Raw genomic sequence first — 24,720 nt, forward strand, 5'->3', positions numbered from 1 at the left:
CGCGGATTCATTCGATCGCGCTTCTCTCCGCCCGCCCTTTTTCATGCCGCGGGCATCATTCCGCTATCCAAATGACGTACGTACCTCGGAAACGATGGTCGTCCCTGAGAAGAGCCCTAGGGATCTAACGGCTCGACACACTGCGAGCTGACAAAAGTGTCGTTTCATGTACCGCGTAATCGTCAACATATTTGCTTGTACCAACCTGGCTCTACGGGCGCAAATATCTCGTGACTTCCCAAGGTTGCCTCCCTTCGCGAGGCAATAAAAAGTCGGTTTACTCGCAGGGTGTGGTTTTTTGCAGCGTTGTAGATGAAAACCAGGAGACTGAACTTGGATTTCAACCGGAACGATGTCGTAACTCAAGCGCTTGAATTTCGAGTGATTTCAGCGCGTTTCACACTCGTCAACGACAACACCATTTTTCCTTTTCTTCACTCTGATTCACGAAGCGATGGAACGATCAATGCGATATCAATTGAGCGGAGTAAGACGGCATTTACTCGTTATCCGGGGATACCAAAAGCGTATGTCGAAAGGGGACGAGGATATTGGGATTCGTTGGGGTTGTGAGGTTAGATGGATCAGAGGACAAGGGGAATGCCTGGACAAGGGGAACGTCTGCCTTCGCTAGGACATTGTTACTCTCTTTTGCACCGTACGTTGAATTCCTCGACCCTTGAGCCTTCCCCGGGCAGCTCGGATACCTATTTTCACTAATTTCCTGTATCCACTGGTCTCAATATTTCCTTATCCGATGGCTCGACCTCGGGCGACCTCCCAAATGGGTGTTCTTGAGTGTTACTCCCGTTTCGATTCGGTAGTCGGAGTTGAAATATTCTGGAATCACTTGATACGGTTTGATCGATTATTCGACATCGATGGACTTTGGTTATATTTTAGCTTAGGTCGCGGTTGGCAAAAAGAGTTTGAGCCAACAATAGCGTTTCGTACCACGCTACCCGCTCGTGAAGCGATCGAAGCCGGAGTTCATCAACTCGATGTCGACGTCACGGTGATTCAATTCGATAAAATTATGTGACGGGCTCGAGAGTATTATTCGATCGACCGGCAACTGTCACGACGGAGCCTCCACACGGGAGAGACGCTTTGATTCGAAGGTTAATACAGCGTGTTGAGATAAAAACGTTGACAGGTCCGATGAACCGTCTCAGAGCGAGGGAATCGCGAACGTTCCGGAATGTTCCTCGTCGAACGAATTACGAAGAAGGTTAGGGCGTATGCGGCACGGATCAGCTGCCCGAATTGCTAGTCCCATCGATAGCTGGATGATCATGTACCATTTTTGTTGATCGTTGTGTTGAGCTCGAATATATATCTGCTCGTCTGGACTGAAAATAAAGTCACACGTACGAGGAGCTTCTCCGGGTGTCGAACGCACTTCGTTTCGCACCTTCGACTGTCCAACTGCACAACCGCGCCAGCGGCCACTGCACCGAGGTATTTCGCAAAAGTATTAGTCGCTGTAAGAACTCACTCAATGATTTTTATTCACTTTGACACTGGAAGCAACACGCATGTCGCGATTAACGAGGCAAAAAATATCATGAGAGAAAAAGAAGGGCCCTTTATTCCGAATGAAATGGAGTGCCCGTCAGCTCGGATGGTCAGTAGATGACGTTTGGCGGGTGCACAAGATAGAGAAGAATAAAATAAGCGAAGGGAAGAATAACGGAGAGAAGGAACGAGTCGCGCAACGTGACAGTGATTCGCGAAGCATCAAGGCCTTCCGGCCGCTTCCCTGGCGGTGGTGCGCGGCGCCATGACAGTATGAACCGCTGGTGCTCCGCATCGGGAGCGTTCAGAGAGCCCCTTACCCCACCTCAACGCGGCCGAGTCGCGAAGCTTCCCTCAGCCCTCCGGCCGAGTACGAGGGTGCCTGCTGCCAGCTTTAGCAGGCCTGCCGCCGCCTCCCCTTTCGGCATCGTCGCAACCACCCCACCAAAGTATTATTGATCGGACGGAAGGGCGGCAGCGACCAGGTCCGTATCACTCGGTCCGTTCAACCCCGGACGCTTTGTCTCAACGTTCAGCCAACATTCTCCTTCTCGATTGCGCGCCTTCGGACGGCCCTGGCGCTGCAACTTTCATGGGCAGAGACTGAACACTCGGGGAGGGGGGTCATTCCGCGGTAGCTATCCTGACGCATTTTACTTGCGAAAAACAAGAAAAAAACGAAATAAATTGAAATTAAAACAAAAAAAATGAACGGCGGAAAGAACCGTGGCAGAGAGCGGGTGAAAATTCCACGAATTTTCCATTCACTCCAAATCGGGACGGAGTTAGATTTTTCACGGGGGGTTTAGCGTGCGTTCTACTTAAATTTCATCGAATCATGCGACTCGGGCAAACTCTTCTCGATTTCGTGGACATTCGATAGTATTGAAAATTCGTACATTTCGATCGTCACGAGGTGGAAATGGTGAAACGTCAAAGTTTTTGGCCCGAACTGCTTCATTACGATCTATCGATAACCTGCTTCCATCTGAATTCTGTGAGATACGAAATTTCTCAGTAAAGCTTTTCGACCGCGTTGCATGGTCACGTATACCTTTTTTCAAGGCCGATTCCGCGCAGGGCGGAAACTAAAAATGAAGCGAAAATAGCCATTTCCCTCACCACGATCCCTCAAACAAACTTCTCGGCAAATATTTTTTTTTCATTTCCATCCTCATTTTTTTTTACCCTCCGTTTCGGAGCAGCGCTTTTCTTCGGGGCAGGGTTGAAGGACGAAAAAACAACATGTGTATGGATTGTGCTCGGCCGATAGATTGTGCCCGACTGCTTCACATTTCTCCTTCTCTTCCTCGTGAATAAAGCTACTCCGGTTCTCTCACAACGTTTATGACAGTTTCACAGCATCCTCTACTATCCCATAGAAAAACTCTTATCTCAATTCTAGTGCTTGTAGTAATTTTCACGAAATTGATGATTTCTCTCTCCGTGCATTCCGTCGGCCCTCCGTCCCCTTCGAATCACCCTCTTCGTGGGCTTGCAAATACGTTACGAGCAATCTAACGCACAAAAAATTCTTGTCCACCCCAAATAATACCGAGAGTTATGACTTTTCTTTATCGCTCAATCATCAATGGACAAAAATTTACGCGAAGCGCAAAAACTCGTTTACACTTTATATTTTCAACAGACAATCGTATTATCGAAGACCGTGCGAGTTCAAAGCAACGTGCACGAGATTTTGAACAATGGTTTACAACTTTTACCGAATTTTCGCAGTTTTTATGATTAAATCTTCGAATCACCATTGAGCACTTTTTTTTACATATTTCTGAACATCACGGGATGATAGAAAAACTGCCGATCCATTTTTCTGTGTGCACTAAAAATTTGATCCCGGAAATCGTGAATTTCACATTCAATACAAATTTTTTCGCACATTTTTCGATTGCATTTCTTCGCTGTGGACACTGGGTCATTCACAGTTCGGATTAGCATTAATTAGTCGCGAAAAACAATGATGGCCCACTCAGAGTTTTCGATTCTATATTTTTTGTGAGATTCACTAATTTTAACATGCCCAGCACCAATTCCCCATCCCATAATATTCCGTGCGAAAACAGCAATATTTTGATGAACGTGGATGGATTCCGTGCAAAATGAAGAGAGCCTCTCCTTCTTTGTGCTCGTAAAATCCTTGCGTTTATCTACCAACAATTAACAAGCGATTCATGGGAATGAAAGTAGCCGAAGATGACGGGAGGATCGTTTTGTTTTCATAATAGCCAGCACGAATAGAGGCTGAAAAGAGGAAAATATTCGAAGGGAACGATGACGTCATAAAGCGAGGAGGAAGTAAAGTAGGTGGAAAATGTATGCAAAGCCCACTTGTCCTTTGAATGTGTGCAGAGGCGATGGCTTCCAACACTGAAAAGGAATGTTGGTTAAGTGGATCGTTATTTCGTACCTCAGGCGATACACCGATACGGTGATCCCTTTCTAGTTCGGCCGTTTTCTCCGTCCGTCCACTCAACCCGCGTTTTCTCTTGTAGGCTTCCTCTCTCGCGCGCGCCATTAATTCACCTCCTACTGAATTCATTTCGCCGGGCGAAGTTAGTCGAGCTAATTGAATGAAAACTCATTGTCAGTGCCGAACTCAATAGTTCGTTGATGTTACAGTAATAATACGAGATTATGATTTTTTTCGATAATTTTAATGATATGCAACAGGACAAATATGAGGGGGATCCTGAGATCGCTTTCGGGTCAATAACTGTGCCATGGGAAAAACGAACTTTGAACTTTTTTGATATTCCGCGCGTCGTCCTCTACACGGATGACTATACGGATGAGACTGAGAGGGAGAAAAAAAGTCGGCGATACGGAGAGGCGTGCGCGAGGAGAACGCGAAACTTTGTTTTATTTCGCGGCGCGGGGGGAGGGAAGTGCTGACTTCGGAATAGTAAACAAGCAAAGTGACTTCCCAGGTGTTAACTTTCGGTTATGAAAATGGAAATGGTTCAAGGGAGGTCGTACAGAATGGAAGTTGAAGAAGAACATTTTTAGCGCTTCATCGAACCGATGGACAATCGCCAAAAAAGACTGCTCAAAAATATCTGAAATTCACACTTGTTAGTGGGAAAGTATTGTCGTTAAAATGCCTCACTTTTCAGCCATCGTCATAAAAATGTTCTGTTGCTGATCCGTCAGGTTTCGAAATTTTTTACAATTTGCAATGTCGCACGATGAACGAATTGGCAGAGTGCTCGATGAGGAATGACGAAAACGTCTTAAAAATTCTCGAACGGAGTGCTGAAACGGAAGAATTTGACCGAATAAGATCCGCGAAAACCTTAGTGCAGAAGCGAGGATTTGTCGGGCGTCAAACGGGTTGGAGAGACGGCCACACTTGTTACGCCGTCCACGTCCAGAGGGCGGTCTCGAGTCAGGCCGTGGTTGTGAATTTCTCAACGCGGGCATCGCGCCCCCTAAAACCCATAGAAATAAACGCTCTCTACTTCACCTCCTCTCTTCATCATCGAATTAACGGAGCAGAATTCAAGTTTTGGAATATTTTTTTGTTTAACGCGACAGAATCACGCTCGTTATCGCTCATCACTCCCACTATAGATTATTCGGAAGAATAAATACGAGCAGCCAAGCTCTTTTCCCGTGTTATCCGATAAGGAGCGTTAGAAAACTCTCACATATTTATCCAAATATCAAGAAAATGAAGAGGAGAATTTACAATTGCGTAAATTCAAGGTACAACTGAGTCGAAGGAGGGGGCGTTTGGGGGTGGGGGCCTGGGAGTCGGTGCTTGGTACGACGTATTGAAATGCGGGAAAAGACAGGCGGCGGGTAGCGATTGCAGGGCGCTAAGACATTGATTTTCCGAAAAGCAATTTAATGCACCTATACTCGAATGGTTACGTACGTGTGTGTGTGTGTGGGTGTTATATCGCATACGCGGCATGAAATAAGATATCGTAGGGGGAGTGCGCTCGTGGAATCTGTGCATTGAAACGTTGACAGCCACGAGCATCCGCTCGAAAGAGTGCAATGTGTTACTTATAATTGTTACCCAACATCGCAATCATGACACTTTCGCAGGATAAAACTTTCGCCTTTTATACACGTTTTCTGTAGCGAAATTGGTTATTTCGAATTGAGTGGAATATATCGTGGCTCAACCATCGGTACTCGAAAGTGCTGGAAATCATGAATGTGCCAACGAGTACTTTATACCGACGCAACTTTATTCCGATAGTCCTTATGAATGTGACGGGTTGCCTAGCAACTTCGACTCTCATTGTTCTTGGCTGATAACTGCTAATTGTGTATTCGCGAAGTGAGCGACTCGAAACTCGCGAAGATCACTGTGAATTAGTATTTTATTTTCTCAAAACTTCGTATGAAGAGGTTTTTTTTTTAAATATTCTAATGTTATTGATTGTTGTCAAGCATGCGTGGCGAGTGTGATTTTTTTGTTTTTCGTTAAGAGGTCACTCGTTCTATGAATCGAAGTCCAATCTAAATGGAAAATTATGTTTTATGAGCTTTAAAAATGTGTTCAGCTATGACCGTCACAATTCTTATCGATCCTTATTTTATTTCCTCCGGTTATTCCTGCGAAATAGGTACTCCTGCGTCTCAACGTACGATCACGCGATCGTCCTTACATATCCGAGGTCGCAAGTATTTTCCAAGCTGCTGTAAATTGCAAAAGTTCTAACCCGTTCTCATGCCGCTCGATTCTAACGCGACCTTCGTTCGTCGTTTCAGATTCTGAAGGACTGTGAAAATCTTTTCGAGCTACTTCCTAGATCTGGGTTACTAAAATTTCGTAATTTTTCAACGGTAAGCCTCAAAGCTATCACCGTTTACGAGATTTCTCCTGACTCGTGCAGCTCGGTCGATGATAAGTTTCCTTGAATTCTGAACTCCGGAGAAAAATCCCTTTTGAGTCGAAGAACGTGTGTCATTTCAACAGATTTTCAACGATAGTAAAAAGTAAAATTAACCCGAGCCATCGAGGCTCGATCGGTGCGGAGATCCTAGATTATTTGAGTAAAATATCAAAGGCCACGGCGGTAATGTAATTTAGGTTAAAAAATACGGTTTTTTCGAGTACCGAATGGCAAATTGAGCGAATGAAGAATAAAGAAGCAGCGTTGAAAATGAATTTGAGCTTGTTATGTACAGAATTCAGCCTCAAATTTGCTGTAAGCTTCCAGCAAAATACAACCTTAAACTCGTCTCCCGACGATGAGAGTTCAGCCTCGTACCCTGCCGCTCACAATTGTACGCTTTTGAAGCTGCTTTTTTTGCATCTGATGAAGCTTCGTTGTATTTTTTGTCCTATTCTCAAAATTGAAGAAAAAAGAATCGAGCAAGATTTTTTTCATCACTCACTTTTTGTTTTCCTCGAGACGTAGTTGCATTCATAGTGATCTCGAACGCAATATCTGTTTATAGCCTTCGGGTGAAGTCGTGCAGACTCGGTTGTACATATATATACACCGGGAAATGTTCGTCCGCAACATCCCTTCGCTATATACAAAGTTCCATGCGTACGCGTTTCCAGTTCCGTGACAAGAGCGTACTCTACCTTTTTCCCATTTTTTTTCCTCTCCATTTTTTTTTAACAGGCACCGTAGAAACTGCTGGCAGCATTTCTCCGTTTCCTCTACTCCATATGGCTTCACAATACCCGTTTCAATTGCGCCCTATCTACAGTTTTGCTTGCTCTCTACGTTTCCCCCGAGAAAATATAATATTTTATCACGATACATGTTTGTTGGAACCCTTCGCTCATTCGTGTCCTTCTTTTTGAGAGAGAGAGAGAAAGAGACAGGGACAGATGAATAAGGGACGAAAACGAAGGAATGTGAAAATTGTTTTGAGGTTGTGTTACCACCAATTTCCAATAATTGAATTATTTTTTTTTATTAACCCGTAGGTCCCTTTGAGGTCACACACTCACCGCACTGTGCAGATTTGCACTTGGGCTTTTCGAAACTTTTTATTTCATCCGTGAATTTATCGAATCAATCTTACAACGAGACTTTTTAGGGGTAAAAATTAATCTTTGGTAATCGATTACAATCATTAAAAAAAATAAAAATAAAGTTTAATTATAGAAAAATGGCCAAATCGGAGAAAGAATTTTTTAAGTTTTAGACACTTGAAATTTTCGTGGGTGCAAATTGCACCAGTGCGGTGTCTACAGGTTAATTTAGTGCCGTGATAAGATCGATTTTCGTATGGAGAGCGGACGGTTGAGGGATCGCTGGCAAAACCTTTATACCCACGGATCGTATAATTGTTTGATAAAATTATTTCTATTCTTGATCCTGATTAACGAATCAAGAGTCGAGAAAGAATTTATTTTCGTATTCCAGAGAAACGGAGCTTGCAAAGGGCTCGTCGATCAATTAGCTCAACCGAAGAGAAGATAAAGAGCGCAAAATAATTCCAATTGCGAACTCGTCAATGCGATATTGTCTCGAAGGCTGGCTCAACTTTTGGCACAATGATGCGCTACTCGTCGATCAGACATTCTCTGTTCATCATTTTTTCTTGACCCCCATTCGGTAGCTTTACTTCACATTTTTCAATGTTGTTCGAGTCAAGAACGTTCGGCACGGTTCAACGTCATTTATTCGAAAAAAAATCGGGTCAAACCTCGTCACTTTTTCAATACAGTATAAAGATTACGACGAATTCGAAATAGAGAAATCAAATGCAATTTCTACGTTTATTATTCGAGTGCAAAAGTTGTAAAAAGTTTGGGATAGAATGCCGCGCCGCAGCGGCAAAGGAGTAGCTTGTAATCCCTTTGAACTCGTTGATTTGCAGGAGCGAGGGGGACGATAAAAGTGAAAAAGGTTGGCCATATGATTTAATTTCTGACGGGTAAAAACATGCGATCCTTTGAGTGAGTACTTCCAGAGTTGCGAGCGAAATTCTTCTTATTTTTTCTCATTGGTTGGAGCACAGCGGCCAAGAATAAAATTCCTTTTCGTCGCATAAAATCTTGTCGATACAAAAAATTGTAGTACAGTGGTAATACCTCAAAGGCGATAAGGTTGCTCGGTGCGACGACGTCCAAATACCGATGTAAGCATCGCCCATCAATCGAATCCATTATCCTTCCAAATTACGCCGAGTACTTACGAGCTCGCCGGTTGCCAACTGCGGAAGTCCATTCCAGCACGGTGCCGGTATTCAACGTGATCCAACATTGCAGAATCAGCACAGTTAACTAAGCGTGCTACCCCGCACGTGCGATAAGCAGATGGGCGTCTTGTTCTCTCTCCTCCTCAAATCCGATCCATGTACGCATACAAAGCGTATGTCCCAAAGCGATTAATGGAGACTCGCTCCTCACGAGATATCCGCACATTTCCGAAGCTTCTCGAACTCTGGGCGCTCGTTTCTCCAATATTTCGCCTGATTTTAGGTAAAAGCTCAACAGTCCCTGCGTACGTGACGGTCTGCTCGCCTCGTAGGGCATTTCTACGGTAGTCACGACTCGCTGTGATTGACGAAACAATTTTTTCAGACGACACGAATCTGTTACCCTTTGAATATATATATCAAAGGATATTCAAGATGCACCGCATTCGCTTTCGACGTCTAAATATCCCAAAAACATTAAACGTCCGCTATCAATGCTTGCCCGCTCCACGAGGCTTGATCTAGAAACCCTGCACGAACATATCATTGAATGAATTCAATGACTGGAATCACGCTGACAGCGGTGACAGCTGGGTATATCTCCTGCATGAAAAAAAGCTTCGGTGTGCCTGGCCTCGACGCTCTGTCCCAGCAGATTATTGCGTCGGAAATGAAATTGCAATTTCCCCCTGATAAAATAACATATTTCATTAAAAATGTGTCCTGATTCAAAGAGGGAGAGAGATTCAACTTGGAAAGCGTTGTCGCTCCGCTCTATTGTGAGAGTCATCAAGTCCTGCGCGTGATGTAGGCAGCAGCAGTGAAGATTATCATGCGCGAGAGCTCGAGGAAAGTCCTCTCAGCGAGATACGCTCGGTGCTGGATGTAACAGCGAGAAAGAAAAACTTGCCCGCACCAAACACACTCGTGTACCGTGACTATCATTCTCCAGCTCCCCCATTTCTCGGTTTAATTTCCGGTGCCACTTTCCTCTTCATCCTCCGCCGTTTCTCTCCACATATATGAAAATCCCAAACCACCCCTATGATCGTACATAGTCTACGTTTATGCAGGATGTAGATAACGCGCGAGCCGGTGGGAGTGTAACGCACGAAAAAGAAAAAATTGCGCGCGCGCGCGCGCCGCACGAATTTAGCGAAAACAATGACGCCGGAAAGCTGCACGACCTTTCATTTTTAATCTCGTTTTTGTCGTTCCAAACTAATTTGCCGCTCGCATCGATTGGTCAATTTTTCATACTGGACACGAATCGAATTCTAAGCTGCACAGCTACGCGGCTCTCGCGAATTTACGCGTTGCAAATTTTTGCCAGCAAGCTCGAGTAAACGAACATAATACACGGTCGAGATTGCGGAGGAATGGCGCGTTGACCGAAGGCATCCGGCTCCGCGCTCCATAGTCGCTTTAGCCATAAATGCATATATTTATACACAACTCCATTAGGTTACGTATACATCGAAAAGCGCAGAGCCCCGCTTGTTATGTCCTGTCGGATGAGGCAACGTGCGCTACGCTATTCGCAAAGCTCGTCTCGCACACACACCGAATGCATAAAACATAGCGCATGATCGAGCCAAACGAACCCATAATCGGCCAATCAGGGAGCCGCCTCCCCTCGAACCTCAATATGCATTCGTAAACGCGCATACACGGGGTCTCCCGATCGAAGTGGCTTTTCAATATTATGTCAAGAGAGCCGCAGAGATGATATGCATTTTTCGAGAGATTCGTCGCTTCGATCGAACGTTTGCATACGTTGAAGCGCAAGACGCTCGGACGATCGATAATGCACGAAAGATGCACGCGGTTGAGACGCTGAAATTTAACCAGCGAATGGGAGTCGCTGATGAATGTGTGGGAACAAAAGTTTCGCGCCATGCCAATTTCGCACGTTCATCATTTTGCGCCAAACTCGACGTACATTCGGAGGAATGGAGTACGCGGCGTGATTTCTAGAAAATTTGTTTTGCAGATTTTTAGTAGGAAAGAAAATACTCCGCAACCACACGCACACACACACACATGCGCATTTGTCCATTTTAATATTCGAGAAATTTTGCAAATCCAAACTTTTATCGAGCAGTTCCGGATTTGTGAGAAAAATTGAAAAAAATTGGTGGATAACATTATCGTTTACGACCGCGATAAAACTCACCGTTTTCTCAAGTTGTCCCACGTAAAGAAGTCATTTCCCACTGGAATCACAAAAAAGAAAAACTTGTTGTTACTTTAATTCATAAAAAATACGTATAAAAATCGTAATTGTTTGATGAAAATTGAGCGGTGTCCCAAGCAAATTGAGAACCAGAAATCATGAACTTCAAAACCGAAGAGTAGAGGACGAAAGGTCTCTTATTTGTTAAACATTATTCCAGGGTGGCAAGTTTCGCTCGGACCCGTGAAATTCATAAAAGTACAAAACTGTGCAAAGTGCTGGGCAACGGAGCTGTAGCAGGTTTTTTCTTATCTGCACGAATGCTACTCACAACGAAATAGCGCAACCCTCGTGACTACCCACTCTGACCAGCGCGGGTGCAGTGTTTGATTTTCATTTTCGTAATGGTAGCTGACCCGAATAATACCAGAGCCGCGGAGAGATCATGCAGTAAAACATGAATTTCCAATTTCATTTTTATCGAAGAGCTTCAACAAGGAGGAATTGAGAATGAAAAGAAATGAAAATTCGCTATAGAGGTTTGCGGTACACGTAAGCGATTTTCGCGAGCTTGGGTCTTCCACCGGGTGTAGCGATTCAGTGGGAATAATGAAGCAATAATAGTGCAACGGTGCGGTATTCACGGACAACGCTCGTGCGAACGTCTGGCCAAGATAGAAACAAAAATTCACGTATTGGCACGACTTGGTACGAACCCGCATTACCATTTGGTGACTCGAATCTATTCGTGGCTGTGTACGGCCTTCGCGTATGTCATGAAAAAAAGGTAGTAAGAATCGAATCCGGTCGTTAGTCGAGTCAAAATAGAAAACCGAAGTTTAGAGGGTGCCAAAAAACGGTGGATCATCGTTGCAGGAACGTCCGGCGTTGCGACGAGGAAATTGAGTTTTCAAGAGAATCCTCGCGCCATTTTCTAGGAGCCTTGGAATATTCTGTATAAAATAGAACTTGTTTCTTGGGTCCGGTCGATATGCTATTTGCAACAGCTATCCGCGCTGCGCCTCCTCTACAAAGCCGTTTACACGCTACACCAAAAATTGCCAGAGAAATTCCGTCCCGCACACGCGGGTGTACGCGCGTGCTTTCGCTCCCTTTTCCTCGAGTTAACAACTTTGAAGTTTGCAACGTTGGAGTACAACGGAATTAACCATAAAGACATTCGTAATTCACCAATTTTTTATTTCACGAAATCCTTGGTGTAAGTTGAAAAGCCATGAATTCCAAATTCGGTATGAAACAAAATTGGAGAATTACTGGAATTATTGGAGAGCTTTTTTACATCATTTCGTTGGACTCCAACGTTGCAAACTTCAGCGTCATCTCGCGAGTTATGCCTTTCCCCCTTCGCTGATCCGTGTGCTCACTCTCAACAGGAGCTCCGACTTGGCAAACTTGGCTAAGTCCCGGCTACTTTAGATATTTATATACCCGCGTCTCGTCGATCGATAAACCCTCGGATTGCCGGTAGGATTCAAGTTGTGTAAGCTCGTGGTCCACACCCTGCTCCGCCGTCCGGCTCTCCTTCGAACCTTTATTTTCACGGCTCCGCAGGAGCGTCATTATTTTCTTTTTGTACGCGTACCTTGGTGGTTCGCGAGAGCTACGAGTACGCACGAACACGTGAGAGCAGTCGGTTGTAAACAATTATAATTACGATGGAATATAGAACGACGTATTAATAGGATATTTTACAGCATGTAAGAAAAAATATGAGAATACATGTTTGCGATAGTTCGTAAAAAGTAAACGAGAAACGTCAATATTTATTCATAAAAATATGGGACGTAATTTTTAAATTTTACTAGTTATTATCACGTTTGTAGACTTTTATCATTTACTTTATTAAAATCGCATTATGGAAGACGATTTTGTAAAAACAGAAAGTACAAATCTACCAATGATAAATACGTTGATGGTGGGACGTTGAATCCACAATTTTTGTGGCGTTTTTACACTTGCATTATTGCATTCAGGCACAAGACACCAATGCCATACTATTATAACTCATTATTTTCACAAATCTTGTTACTTGGTCTTTCGCAGTCGTATTTTTTACTAACGCAGTGACGTCACAAACCGAAACGGCGTGGCGGCTAGCGTTTCCGCGCGAAAATTCAAAGTCATCAGTAAAAAATAGTTTTCAAGACACTTTTCGGTCTTGTAAAATGAAAATGAAAATTCTACTGATTCATTACGATCTCAGGATCAACTTAAATATAAGATATTTTTGGTTTGTGTCTGTTCTTTCAAAATAAGCCCAAATTTCTATTTAAACAAATATTAAAGAACGTATGAGTAGCAATGATGAACGACGGAGATGAGATATTGCGTTCGAATGCACATCGGTCCGAGTCGCACCTCGTGTCCTCGGGAATACGAGCATCCGAGGATTTATCAACTATGGACGGACGCTAGATTCACCTTCAATCATGCACGCACGCTTAGAGCATTTGCGCCTTTGTCCTCCTCGGCCACCGAATCGTAACGCCGCGCAGCGTAATCGTAATACCCGATAGTAGTGGCTCGACAGGATCTCTGAATGTATGTGTGCGAGTGCGGATGATCCAGCCTCGCGATTACTCATCATCATCCTTTACACCTGCTCCGCGTATTGGAATCGTTCTTCGCTCGCTTTATCTATCTAGTTCAGGAGCCCTCATTGTTTCACCATGCGCTCGCGAAATAATACCTTGCCGATATTTCATTCGTCGACTCGTCGTGTCGGAAGGCCCGTGATAACACAAATCCGTGGACGCATCCGCACCGAGCTTATTGACAAAAATCCTCTAATATCAATCGGACGACTGACGAAGGGGGGGAGGGAAAAAATTCTACTATTTTCCGTGATCGATCGAAAATCTTGCTCGAATCATATTTTCAGGCAACTACGCAGCGAAATTAAGGGCACAGCGGAGGAGGTGGGCAGACACTCGAGAACCCGAGTGAATTCTGGGCTGAGATTTGATATTTCGTGCTTGCATGTTAATCGATAGAGTAAACAATTGAAAGAATGTCAAACTGAGAGCTGTGAATTGAGGATTCAAGTCGAACGACCCCGCCGAAATTTGTCACAATTCGCTAATCGTTTCTGCACAAGTGGACAACCGAATGAACAAAGGGAATGAAATTCCGTTTTCAAAAGCGTTGTCAAACTCTGGCCGACTGTGCTGGCTGCATTTCAGCATGATAATTTCAGGTGCCACGGGCGGAAATGATCGGTGAGAGCGCGTGGTCGTTTGTCAACAAATTATGAGTGCCCGCTACACCGGAAGTGAGTAATAAGGGCACACGAGTATAGCCGAGCGTTAAAGTTGAGTACCGGAAGAACGACGACGAGAGCTTTTTCGCAAGGGTCGCTATAGCGGGTGGTCGTTGACATAAATTATTAGCCCCTGTATTCTCATTTTTTTCACCTCTGCTCGTCCTTTTTTCCATCATTTCGTAAAACGGCCCTGAAATTATTTTCCCTCGTTCGAGGACAAACGCGAAGCAATCGAGGCCACGACGCCGACTCAAGCCCCGCCGGCACAAATTTATCTTAAGAAATATTATGCATTCACTAATGAAGAGTAAAAGTAGAAACGAACGCGTACGTGAGAAATATCTCGCTCGGTGGCTGTCAATTTGCGATCGTTGATTGCTACTGAGCATAAAAAAAAGCGTCGATGATCCATCGATCGCTGCGAGCGCGACTCGGTGCTTTCGAGTCTTTGACGCCAGCAAACAAAGTTGAACCGACGATGTAAGTCTGGAGTATCATATAGCGCTCGAGTTTTTCGTCAATATCTCAAGAGCTACGTGTGCAAATGCGCGATATAAAGAGATAAGAGAGAGTGGCCGTAGGCAAAATACTTGCGAAGAACTCGAAGAAACGGTATCCGAGTTCGCGGACAAATCAACGTAAACAAACTTCGCTTAAATATTTGTTTGACCAAACGTTGAATGATGATTATTCAGTTGAACGAACGCCCGGTAAGCTTCGATGATTTAATCGTAAAACAAAGAGACGTCCATTGCGCTCTACCTGCCGGCCGGATCATTAATTCATGGTTGAGCGCGGTAATTATTTAACAAATATCAAATTTATACACCCCTGTGTATTTGTATTTTCACTTTGATCGTGTGATCGTAAACGGTAAAACGATAACGCGCTTTTATTTAATGTTTGGAGCGGAGGCTCGAGCGAGGGAGCCGAGAGCCATGTTTGCGGAGAAGAAATCAATTACACCGCATCCGGCTCTACAGAGTCCTTGTGAGTGAATCGAACGCTCGAGTAATGAAAGAATAGAAAAAGCTTGTGGATAGGGAAAAAAATCGAAGCGAAGAAAGAACGGAAACGCGAAACGGAGAACGCGATTGAGGGGCTGGAAAGCCGGCGAGCTAACATGCGAGGAGAACGTTACTCGTAGGACAGCCGACGTAGCGAATGATGCTCGTTTTTCTTATTTGCTCTTCGGTCACCGGCGGGATCGAGCTGTCTACCGAATTACCTTTCTCCGCCCCGACCTACCCTATCCTAGCGCACCGTTTTTTTCACTTTCTTTCATCTCTCATTTTCTCCGTTCTCTTCTCCCAAATTCGAGTCTTTCTCGGTTCATTATTTTATCAACCGAAAATGTTTTTCTAATTTTCACTCTTTATGCTCTCCGCGTCGCATTCCCTCCGTTTAACGTTCTTACGACGCGTACAGTCGAATCGATCGTCACTCACTTCCCGTAATTTAGACTCCGTACCATCCACAATAACACGCGTACGTGAGAACTTTTGTTCCACTCGCAGCATCACGATCCCTCGAATTCTCGTCCCCCCGTTCCCCATCTGCTTCTGAGCCCTTTTTATAGATGACGGTGAAGCGAGAGAGGAGCAGGTTTGTACAGAGTCGGAGAGCAAGCAGCGGGCTCACGCAGTAGCGAGATCTGTGCCCGGTCGGACCCGTCGGACGAGTGGAAAGATCGACGTATTGTCAGCCAGACATTTTCGCCTGCAGACTTTCAGATCCGCGCGCTCGGGTTACGGACATGGCAAGCCAACGTCCACCAATCAACGCTCAACCAGATTTCACCAGTCGAACGTGTGCACAATGAGCCAGTTTCGTTCCAAAATCATCAACCGCGATTCCGCATGCCTCCGAATTATATGCCGGGCACGTCGCGGACCAGACAGTAAACTCGTTTACGAGAACAACAAAATTACGATTTATTCGAAATATTTCATGAAAAACCAGCCCGGACACCCATGACTGCGAGCATCGTTCCTTTGTCCCATGTTATTAGGGTGCGAGATCGTTCGTTCACTGGACCATTCACGGGAGGAGCAAGCGCGTAGGTGATACGGAGGAGTGAAAGGAATCGCATCAAGCGACGAAGCATCGGGGGAGGAATGAGCGTTGCGAGTTCCGGGAATAATCGAGATTCTTGAGATCCTCGGGGTATCTCGGTACCCAAGTTTAGAGCAACGCCGCACCCCCTGCCATTGTACGATACAGGCTCGCCTTCATTCTCCAATAGAGAATATAGTGTCGTGCGAATACGCATACTCCGCGAACAAACATGACGCATCAGAGATATTCGGGATTACGAAAAAGCGGACTCCAACTGAGCATCTTTATTCCATCCTACTACATTCCGACATTCTTATACCTGTGCAGTGTTCAGTCACAAATTAGTACCGAAAATCGTTTGCACGGTTCTCCCTCATTTTCGCGAAACATTTTTATGAATCTTCATCCCGCTCGCTTTTCTTTGCGTCGAGGTCGCGCGCGCTCGCGAATCTTTGACAATGTTGACCCAGGGCTCCACCATAACCTTCGAGTAGTTGGTGCTAATTTTATTCCAACGTCTTCATCATTGTTGCACTGAGAACAAAATTTCTTTCAACGAATTAAATCCATTTAGTTAAACGAAAATATAGTAGATTCAACTATTTTTTTGTTGAATAGCAAATTGCGCGGGTGATTCAACTTAATTGTAATAAATAAATGGATTTGTGTGTTCAAAGAAACAGTGAATCGATGGAAAAAAATGGTTGAACGAAAGCGATAAATTTGGTTCATTTTAATTGCAAAAGCATCAAAAACGTTGGTTATCTCAAAAAATATTAAACTAAGCTGCTTTGTCACCACATTTTGTCAATTGAGTAAGTATGAAAGTTCATTCGTCATCATGTTGTAGTAAGACGTTATACATTTTTTGTTCACCAACAACTGAAAACTCGTTTCCAATCACCCCATGCTAGGTCCGGATCCGGGCCTAAATACGCATATTTTTTAAAGGAAGTGTGCGACGAGTGAAAATGTGAAAACCATGACAATCGGTCAAAGGTTTGCTGATTCATTGTACAGCGGGCTCTAAAGACTGTAACGGCTCGAACGGAAACTTGCTAGGCAGCAGCAACAGCGGCAACGATTACGAGGCTTAACGAGGTTCTATGTTTTACGGTGCGCGTATACATCGAATGCCGTTGTCGTTCCTACACGTATTCTATTACTTCAGCGAGTATCGGATTGCCTTTGCATGGATTCCGGTATTTCAGAGAGATCGATCTGAGCAGACAAACGTTTTGCACCGTCAGCAGAACTGAAACGCGCGTGAACGATGGTGCGTGAAATTCTGCGTGTACGGATGCGGCCACCAGTGAGAGCAGAACGCCGAACCGCGAATACGGATTTTGAGCGGATAAGCGGAAGTGTTGCCGAAGGAAGTCGAATGACCTTGGGTTGTGCCGGACCAGTCAATTAATCTCTGACGAATCTCTTTTCATGATAGAAAAAGTCAGTTACAAATTATTTATGTGGAATTTATTGAAATAAATGTGGAGCGTTGCTGAGGGTGGATGAGAAGAACAGATTGAACCGAAAACGAGCTCGGGATGTACTCTAAGAAACGGCTCTCCGCCTTTTCACGAGCAAGCGAACTGTGAATGATCGCCAGAGATCGAAGGAGAAAGGTGGCAGCATCCCTTTATCGATGGCTTTATGGAGCATTCATCGATGTAAGTTGCATCGAGCGCTTTGAGTCGAATCTCGTTCAAATATCTGAGCAGACATTACGATAACGATACCGTTCATTGATGTACCAGGATATTACATTCCTCTGAAGAAGAAAATTCCTTCGATAAACACCTACAATAGCAAAAGAGTTTTTTCTATACTCTGTACGGAATCTTAGAATTCATAGATTTCTAGTATTCATTCATATATCAAAATAGTGATCTGTGATTCTCCAATTTTTTATTTCACGACATCATTGATGTAAGTTGAAAAACAATGAATTGCAAATTCGGTATGAAACAGAATTGGAGAATTACTGGAATTATTGGAGAGCTTTTTTACATCATTTCGTTGGACTCCAGCGTTGCAAACTTCAGCGTCATGTATATGGACATAAATACGAGAGTGAGTAAACGCAGGAGACCGTAAAGACGAGATTATGAAGATGAAAGAAGACGGAGAGCGCGGGGGGTGAGGAAAAGTTTTCTCTCGACATAGTTCGTACGGGATCATCCATCTAGAAGCATTGAACGTGAAACAGTCCCATTATTTTACGTTCAGGCCTAATATCGAGATACAAATGATGAAGCAATTCGAACGGCATGAACTTAAGTTTAATAAGAAAAAACATAATAAACTCTGGGAAACTTCATAGGCGTGCAAAAGGCTCGAACAAACATCTGACATCGTTGCAAAGGTGCCTGAAGGGAAACGGAGAAGAAAAAAAAATATTTTCGAAACAAGTTGCGTCTTCGAGTGGTCCCCGGGTTCTCGTTTCGGTGGTAATTTTGCCTCGATAAATAACGAGCATGTTCCGAGGCCAAAATACCGTTTCATCAAGTACACGTGTGGCCGAGGCAGGAACAAAGCACAAAAATAAAGAACGAAAGAAAATTTCGTCAACGCGAGGTCGTTCGGATTCGGTCGCTCAGCAACCGGGTCATCATTCAAGGGGCCGCGTTGAGCTCCCATGGCTTTATTAGATGTCGCCGTGGCTTCTTGTCAACTTTTCTCTCTCGCTCATTTAACTCTCTCTTCTTCTTCTCTATTCCCCCCGCATTTTCAGTTGAGTTATTATAAATCTTATCTCTTTTATCCGTCAGCAAAAACCATTATGTGGCTCAGGAAGAAAGAATCACGCAAAGTCAAAAAAATGTGTGCTCAAGCGAACTTAAATTATGAAAAAACATAATGAAAATTGCCTCGAATTACTCGTGATAAAAATTTGCTTTAACGACCCTTAGAGATTTCACATCACCCCGATTTAGCCAAAAGTGATCGGTCGTGTTGAGCAATATTTTCTGAAATATTGATATGCGTTACTAGGGAAATGGGACGAAACAAGCTTCTCGGGGAAACGCAATGTTTCGGAGAATTTTCATTTTTACGAGAGCCAAATGGATCGATGTTTGAAATAGCGCTGCGTACTCGGGAGCTTCGAGAATGGAGAGACAAGTTTAACCACGTCGTGAACTTTGGAACTTTGCTTCGTCACGACGTCGAACTGTCGTTAACGTCGTAGCAACTATTGCCACGTCTATTATCGAGAAGAGATAGGGATCTCCGGTTAATAGATACCTTCATTCCGTGAATTTAAACTTTTCATTGATCAACGTTACTCTGTATTAAGATGAAGAACAAATGTCTGCGATAGCATTGGAACGTCGCTCTGATGGAATTCGAAAATTAACCTTTAACAAGAATTTTTGTCGTAAGCAGCATTCAGGCATTTATGGATTTGATTCGCTTTCAATAGCTTTCTGCAGCAATCGCGAATATTACGCTCCGAGATGAAAATAGCTCGGCAAGGTTGGAGAATAAAGCGCGTTACGTTTACGCAAGAGGTGAATTTCTGAGCCGCAGGATTCGATCGAGCCTTTCATTACCCGTCAAAGCTTCGATGGACGGTGACCGCGATCATACCAGCAACAGGATTCCACGTCCAATGAAAAATAGTCAAAATGACTTTTGAGCTCGATACCATGCACATGGAAAATTCAAATACTCGGTAATGGTCCCTCCGTTCTCAGGACACCCAACGGAGGCAACTGAATTAAAACTCAAAAGCCGAGGAGCGGGTTGGGATCGGAATTCCGGAAGCCAAGAGTAAAGCCGAGAGAGCGATGTGCCGAACGACAAGAGAACGGGACAGTAGATGAAGAGAGCGGAAAATGTAACAACGCTGTTGGCAGTGTGCTCGTAACTTTTGGGGTAGTTCCTCCGGGAACCCCTCGATGCTGTAACGTCTGTAATAATTATGATATCCCGCCACGGATGGCTTTCACCCATCCCCTCGTAGAAGCCGGAGCAGCATCGAGAGAGCGGCGGGGTGAAGGCTGGGGGCGGCAAGAAGAACCGGTGGGGCCGGTGAGATCGTAGGTTGCGCCCTCTCTCTCTTTCGGCCTCTCGCAGAGAGGTTGGGGCGCGGCCGTGTTTGCTCTATCGACCGCCGAGAATCCACGAGGCATCCCGAGCTCGGCCGACGCGATAGCACAGCTAGTCAAGATCGAGTTGGATACGAAGGGGCTTTCTCACTCGTTCTCTCCCACCCCTTCTCTCGCCCCGCCGACCGAAAGATTCGCCGAAAAGGATAACCCTGACTGATGTAAAATTTGCCGAATTATCCCCGATGTCATTGAAATCCGTAGATTCAAGCCCGGCTAACTATTTAGCTAAGACCTAAATCGTGATGTAACGACCTCACCATGGAATAATAGTTTCTTGTCAGCAGTTCGAACGCGGATATGTAATCGGGTTCGTACACTCTTGACGGAGCGATAAAAATCAAACAAGTTAGAATCAAAGGCGAGAATGAGGGGATCCATTATTGGAATAGCAAGACATCGAGGCAGCGTGCAACGGTCACGATTGTTGGGAATGTTTATTTATCGGCGTCAGATCTAACCTCGAAGCGGCCAAAGCGAGGAGTCTTTGATACGAGCTAAATCACACGTCTCAGAGACCACACCCGCGATCACTATTGCTATATAGTTTTTTTCACAAACGCATCGGATCGGTTTGCCTTGCATGATGCATGCAAGTATGATTAACAGCTTTCTCAAAATAGTATATCTTGCTTTCAAAGCCTACACGGTGGCAACGTTATCGCGAATATACGAACCGGAGAGAAGCGCTAGTTGGAAATACCGTTTGAATGCTCGCTCGAACATCGCGAAGCATGCCCGGCAAATCGTGTGTCTTTGAAGCGCGGCGCATGGCTAGTGCGAAATAAAACTACGACGAACCTGCCACGTTGACGAGCGAGTGCGCGCGTACGCAACCTTATGAAGTTTACATCAATCGCTTCTCAAGATTGGATTAGTCGTCAAGTCGCAACTCAAACCCCCGCCGAATCTCAAAGTACACACGCAACCCCGTTACATGGGCACCCAACATTTGGATAAACGGCGCAAATACGAAAAATTTATTGAAGGGAGTAAGGAATTCTGCTGTAACAGTTGGATGCTTTTTCAATCGTATATTAACGAGCCAACGGAACAAAAATTTACCGATTCACGATATGGAGAAACGTAAATAAAATGAAAATGGTGCTTCGTGCGCACCATTCGCATCGATAATTTTATAATTATGACACGATTATTGATACAAGACGAAATTAAAATTTTCGAAATCTTTCAAAACGCGAAAATCCTTCAATTTTTAATATTTCTGTATATACCAATAAACAAACCTTTCAAGTTTTAAAATTCTATGTTTTTTCTTCCTCGCCGCGAAATAATCGCGAAAAAACCCCAAAAAGTCCGGCTGCCACACGGGTTGAGCCGCTTAACTGGACGAAAAAATTGGATCCGCGTAGCCTTCGCACCCGTGCTCAGTGCTCGGTGGCCGCGCGACAAGGTGGATCTTCCTCGGCCAGAGGCGGCGAGCACAAGCGATATCAATCGTTCTTGTTTGACACTTGTGAAACTGGCAAGCAGCAACTGTATCGGTTGGTGTTCGAAAGGTGGAGTGTAAAGGAAGGGCGGAGAGAAGAAAGCAGCAGCCGCAGGAGCAAGTGCAATGAAACGAGAGCGGCTGGATTTAGTGCTGAATGATTAAGTACCGCGCGGAGAGTGGCGCTCAGTTGTGCAGGGGCCAACACTCCGAGATAAAGACGCGAAGGAAAGCAACGATGAGAGCAAAAAATGATGAAAGTACGTGGAAGGAAGAAGAGGAAAAAAGAGACAGAGCTCGTATACGCAGGCTCCACTTTTTCCTCCAAAGTAGGGAGAAGCAGCGTTTGCATTTTTGAAATTGTGCCTGAGATGCGCCAGGCTTCTCATACACACGGGCATACGTGATCGTGTTTGAAAGTCTGAACGAGGAGCCGGCCGGTAGTGCGCGGGAGTGCGCAAAAAAGTGAATGCTGCCAACGAATGCTCGGTCTACAAAGATTAATCAAAAACACCTTCAGAATGCACCCCGGTTATGCGGACTAAAGTACCGGCGCCTCGTTCACTCTCCTCCTCGTTCGTCCACCCTCGACGGGGCTTAGCCAGAATACGACCAGGGCTCCTCGACAATGCAAAGACTTCTTTGTGCTTCGTTCCTGCTTTGTTTAATGGCTGATGAGATGGAAGCTTCTGCGTCCCGCGCTCGCCTCCGAGACCCCGCGCACCGAACCTTATCTCACTCCCTCGGTGACGAGAGCATTTTTCTCGGAATCGACTCGACGCGAGAAAAGGACCAAGAGTTGTGGAGAAAAAGGAGTGAAAAACTCCTCGTTTGAGAGTGCACCGTCTCGAGATACCTCGACGACGGTTGCTCGTTCAGAATAATGCATTTTATTTATTGAAATTACATTTATCGTTACGATGACGATCATTCTTATCAACGATCTCGTGATACAATGACATTTTCCTGTTGAATTAGTCGACTCGAACCCGGCACCATCGGCGACTCTGTTGAAGTAAAAATAAGCAAATTTCAATCCTCGACGGCGAATATTTTCTCTCGTAGTTCAACAACGAGTTGCTCGCACTTTTCAATCATTGTGGCCCCATCCGTTTTCGTGATCGATTCGAGAGCACGAAAAAAATTGATGGGATAGAAATAATGATAGAAAATATTGGGCGGGTGCACTCAGGAGAAAATGTGGCATGCCCGACGATCGGAAAAACCAAATATAATCGTAATTGAATTATGACGATAACGTAAAGAAGCCAACAAATAAAATCGTCGTTAGGCACGAATGATGAATCAGAGAGATAAAATAACTCTCAAAATGTCTTTTCTATTTCGATAAAGATTTAACGATGATGAAAAAACCACTATCGCGTCACTGGGTAGGAAGGATCCCTGATTATTTTCCAACAAACAAAGAACCGTGAATGGAATAAACGGGGGGAGAGGCCGGGGATGGTCTAGGTACGTCGATGCGGAATCTCAAAGCTGTAGAAAAAGTTAAAAAAACGAAGAGAAAAAAAATAGCCTCGAGGCACCTGTCTTTTTGAAATCTCAGTTCTCCGCGCGTACACGTTAATTCACACATATATACGTGGATGCACGGAATGCGAGCTTTCGTTTGATATTGCATTCTCGGTTCGCTCGCGAGAGAGCCTCTGTGTACGAGCGAATGAGTCTCAACAATATGTGTCCCTAAATGAAAAAAGAAAGAAAAAAACGTATCGCGTAAAGTGCCCCCACGTGCAATGGAAACAGAGCAGGGAACTCGGTCCCCCCACGACGCTGGACTTTACGTCGCAAGCCCAGACTGCCTCGAGTACTCGCACCGACTAGCACCCTCTTGGTAGAAAAAAATCACCCCTTAGCTCCGTCACTGCGCAAGTCCTGAGGCAAAATGCACTTGAGCTCCGTCAACGACTGCGAAGAAGCGTTACTTTTTTCCTTCTTTTTTTATTCTCTCTTCTTTCAAACGTCGTAAGCGTTCTACAATCACGGTAATCTCTGCGTTGACTCGTAATATTTCGTTCTACAAATTTTTACTCCTCTCGCCCAGCAGCTTTAGTTTTCTCTCGATTGAGGCTCGGGCCCGAGCGATCGAGCCGCATCGGACTCGTCCGTTCTTTGAGTTCGTCGCATCTGTGATTTCGAAATATCGTCTTTACCGAATGCCCTGCCTCGCGAGTGTTTTTTCACTCGTGCATCTTGGATTTACGGATCTTTGGAGAACGGAAACATAAAATCATAACCGATCCATAAATATACCAACACAAAACGTAACGCAACGTTTCACACGTTGGCGCGAGAACAGTCGCTCGGACGACGATGCACCGAGAGCGTCGAAACGTTTGTTATGCTCTTGGCACGCTTTCGTATCTCTTATCGAACGAACGTCCATGATTCTATTCCATCGGACAGCGATAGTTTTCAGTTCAATCGAGAACGAGTCATTCCATACAGCACCCGATCCTCGCACTTCCTCGTACAAGCCCGAGAAGAAGAATTGGTGCCGGAGGAAACTGTTGAAACTGCTCAACTCGCCAGCTTCGTTTTGACCGCTAACTTTAATGGCTTCGAATTCAATTTTAATCGGATATTAAAACGATCGTGGAGCAGTCCCTTTTCGCGGCGATATCTTGAAGGATAAACGTCCGCTGTGGGGAAAGATACGCGAGGGAGCTTTCCCCTTATAAAAGTGCTTCTCCCGAGATGGTGTGAAACTGTACCAATCGAATTATGTCCACGCTTCGCTGAGGCTGACAACCAGCTCTCTGCCTGTTATAGATATACGCACCAAAGTGATTCTTCACCGGCGACACTCTCAATTCCCATTTGCACTCAACGCCGGAATAACAGCATCCGGAAGACTCGGATCTTTCTCGATTCAGCTGCGACGCGCGTCACAACTCGGCGCGGCAGTACTGAAAATATTTTCTAATCTTTTAATAATGATTTGAAATTTTGAAATTCATTT

General features: G+C 44.7%; 1 protein-coding gene across 11 annotated transcripts in view; it reads right to left on the reverse strand.

The window, feature by feature from the left end:
- Positions 1–24,720, reverse strand: part of tutl (turtle) — a 76,381-nt gene that overhangs the window by 31,254 nt on the left and 20,407 nt on the right. For 10 of the 11 annotated variants that reach the window (XM_043415219.1, XM_043415217.1, XM_043415223.1 and 7 more), the window contains one exon: positions 10,835–10,874. The gene's annotated coding sequence lies outside the window, so the exon portion shown is untranslated. Of the gene's footprint in view, positions 1–205; positions 1,793–10,834; positions 10,875–24,720 lie in introns of those variants that run through there. The other variant, XM_043415221.1, reaches the window with a different exon arrangement.

The sequence above is a fragment of the Venturia canescens genome, chromosome 3, assembly GCF_019457755.1.
Source record: "Venturia canescens isolate UGA chromosome 3, ASM1945775v1, whole genome shotgun sequence".
Taxonomy (NCBI): Eukaryota; Metazoa; Arthropoda; class Insecta; order Hymenoptera; family Ichneumonidae; genus Venturia; species Venturia canescens.